At 41.8% G+C, this 3553-nt stretch overlaps 1 long non-coding RNA gene across 1 annotated transcript; it reads right to left on the reverse strand.

Annotated features, from left to right (window-relative positions):
• Window positions 1–1396: 1396 nt before the first annotated feature.
• On the reverse strand, window positions 1397–2847 carry LOC112486871 (uncharacterized). Its single transcript, XR_003049429.1, has 3 exons — window positions 2674–2847; window positions 2041–2165; window positions 1397–1806 (listed from the first exon to the last, which is right to left on the reverse strand). It is a non-coding gene; the product is annotated as an uncharacterized LOC112486871 (long non-coding RNA).
• Between the last annotated feature and the right edge of the window lie 706 nt (window positions 2848–3553).

The following is a 3553-nucleotide window of genomic DNA, read 5'->3' on the forward strand; positions in this document are numbered from 1 at the left end:
TGTATTCTGGCAGCCTGACTGTCCTTGCTCTCACATGCTGAGTAAACGCTCCCATACAATGGGAGGCTGGGCGCAGTGTCGGCCCGCTGCTCCACCGCACCAACCTCTGGCTGGGAAAGTCACGGAGGCCGAGAGGAAGTAATGAAGAGAGGAATTTGATGTTAGAATATCTGACTGTGTCTCCGGTCGCAGACCAGGTCAGAGTGGGGGGGGGGGGGGGCTAATTAAGAGTAACACAATTTGGAATAAAAGAAGAAAGGGCTTTATCTCTGTGTGTGTCTGCTCAAAATATCATTACAGGTACAGTGCAACATGACCAGCTGGTAAATGAGTTGTCATTATGCACATGTATTATAAAAAATAAAATAATAAAATAACTTTTATGTTAAAAAGCAAATAACCAAAAAACAACATTGTAAAATATATTTCATCAGCAAAGCTAAACAAAAAAAAAAAATAGTAGCTAAAATATTTAGCGTAAGTAGTTCATTTTATATAATTAAAATAATGATCTAAAACCGAGGTCTTCAACCTGTGGCTCCAGGCCCACATGTGGCTCTTCAGCCTGTTTGTATTGGCTCTTTATCAGATATTTCTTTTCTTATATTTAGATTAGACGAAGTCTCTGATTGGTCAGGATCTTCTATAATATTATATAACAGTTTAAACCATTTTAATGTTGAAACAATGAAAGGGAAAAAAATCAAAAGTGAGTGAATTCTTTCTGGACTGTTTGTTTACACGGCCGTTTGTGACGTGAGTCCAACAAATAAAGGCAGAAATGGAAAGTTGTTGGGAACAGTGACCCCTTCAGGTGACCTGGTGGAGCTTCCTCTTCAGGTCCTCCACAGGAAGGGCGCTGACAGGGAGTCAGCAGGGGGGGCTGTGGGTGAGTCAGGGCTGCTGTATTTCCCTCTCTCTCTCTCTCTCTCTGAGACGGCGCTGTCATTGGTCCGCGTACGACCCCGCGCTGCCGCCCTGTCATCACCAGTCAAATATCATTACAGGTACAGTGCAACATGACCAGCTGGTAAATGAGTTGTCATTATGCACATGTATTATAAAAAATAAAATAATAAAATAACTTTTATGTTAAAAAGCAAATAACCAAAAAACAACATTGTAAAATATATTTCATCAGCAAAGCTAAACAAAAAAAAAAAATAGTAGCTAAAATATTTAGCGTAAGTTGTTCATTTTATATAACTAAAATAATGATCTAAAACCGAGGTCTTCAACCTGTGGCTCCAGGCCCACATGTGGCTCTTCAGCCTCTTTGTATTGGCTCCTTCTCAGATATTTCTTTTCTTATATTTAGATTAGATGAAGTCTCTGATTGGTCAGGATCTTCTATTCTATTATATAACAGTTTAAATCATTTTAATGTTGAAACAATGAAAGGGAAAAAAATCAAAAGTGAGTGAATTCTTTCTGGACTGTTTGTTTACACGGCCGTTTGTGACGTGAGTCCAACAAATAAAGGCAGAAATGGAAAGTTGTTGGGAACAGTGACCCCTTCAGGTGACCTGGTGGAGCTTCCTCTTCAGGTCCTCCACAGGAAGAGCGCTGACAGGGAGTCAGCAGGGGGGGCTGTGGGTGAGTCAGGGCTGCTGTATTTCCCTCTCTCTCTCTCTGAGACGACGCTGTCATTGGTCCGCGTACGACCCCGCGCTGCCGCCCTGTAATCACCAGTCACATGTTCGTAAAGTACTTTTCCAGATCGGTCGTCCGGTCCCTCCAGCTGCGAGTGGGGCAAACAGCACAGGAAGAATAACAGGAGCAGCAGCCAAACTCTGGGAATGTGGCCTTTACAAACACAGAAAAAAGAAAAATGTAAAAAAAAAATCAACACACACACACCTTGTGGTGAAAGCCTCAGAGCGAGGGAAGTCTACGCTTCCTGGAACATCGGCTCAACAATGAGCTGTCAGTCAGTGACACACACCGAGGCCACACGTGATGGGACTGTAGGGGGCGCCGCAGAGAGCTGTTTTTTTTATCATCAGAATCAGACCTCTGTCTTCGAACTTCTTGACTCACCGTCTTCCTGAGTAGACTTCCTGGTTGAGTGACACACACCGTAGTCAACGGTGAGTGGACCATGACGTCCACTTCCTGTCGTCCTCGTGAACCAGGTGTGACGTGGAGTGAATTACCAGCTGCGTCTTATGGTACCAGGAAATTTAAAAAAAAAAAAAAAAAATCAACCCGTAAGACGTTTATATACGTCGTAAATGTTGGCTGATGTTTTTGTCTGAATCTAGGACATTCAAAGTCTGGCTCAGGGCCCAGTCTGAGGCCCTTCTCATGTGGCCTGTGATGATGGAAGAAAAAAAAAGAATTTTTTTTTTACTCATTAATTTTCACTTCATTAACAAAATATTTGAATAATGAATTCAAGCTTTTTTTTTGTCTTTTTTTTAGCTAATCTTTGCTATATTTTGGCTAACCTTTAGCTGTCCATTGCTTTAATCCTTGACTCCCTTCTCATTTGAATTAATTTTGTTGGTCATTGATGTTGGTCATTGATGTTGGTCATTGATGTTGGTCTTTGATGGTGAGGACGTCAGATATCACAGCATTCTATCCAAAGTGCCTCAGCAGCAGCAGCAGCTTTAGCTTTAGCGTTAGCGTTAGCACACAGTGGACTCCGCCGCTGTCAGGCTATCGTACCTGCACACAGTGCCCCCCCTGCTGGGAGGCCTGGGGTGTCAATCAGCAGAGGTGTTAAATCCACCACGTCCACACAAACTGACAGGTGTCTGTTGACAGGACCACAGACAGGTGGAGGAGTGGACGGAGGCAGCGCCGCCGCTGCTGTCGTCACTGTGTGGAAATGATGCTAACGCACACACACCTGTGGGGTCATGTGTGGGGTTGGAAGGGTCAGGAATTAGCCCCGCCCACAGAAAAAAACTAAAAATGAATCAAGAATAATTACAGCATCAGTTCAGTGGAGTTTAAATTAAACAAAGAGTTTAAAGTTTAAACAAAAACATCAAGACGTCCTGTCTAACAGTGAACGCTACCACTGCACCACCTCGCCACCACCTCCCTGTAATCATCACAGCTGATAAAACAGGTCAAAGTTTAACCCAAAAATAGTTACAATTATATTAAAACACAATGTCTAAAAATCAGGCAAAATGTAGATTCATAAGGGATAAAAAAAAAAGTCAAGAAGTTTGAAATAAATCAGTAATCACAGAACAAAACAAAAAGTTTTGCTTTTCCTAAAAACAAGGAATTGTTTCTAAGTCTCCCATTTTCTGCCTTTAAAAATCTCGAATGAAAATTTCAAAGTCGGCAAATTGACTCATCTGAAGTAAGTTGAAGAAGTTTCTGCCTTTAAAAAAAAACAAACAAATTTAACTAAATATTTGACCTTAAATAACATTTAGTTTCCATCGGCTAGAAAAAAATAAAACATTTAGTTTACATGAGTTCATAAATATTCTCAGACAGAACCGGATACACAGACACTTGAAGTACAGACGCCGACACATGTGCAGTAAATACAGGTCGGACACCAACGCCCCCCCCCCTCGGTCCC

Source organism: Cynoglossus semilaevis, chromosome 3 (genome assembly GCF_000523025.1).
Source record: "Cynoglossus semilaevis isolate Cse_v1.0 chromosome 3, Cse_v1.0, whole genome shotgun sequence".
Taxonomy (NCBI): domain Eukaryota; kingdom Metazoa; phylum Chordata; class Actinopteri; order Pleuronectiformes; family Cynoglossidae; genus Cynoglossus; species Cynoglossus semilaevis.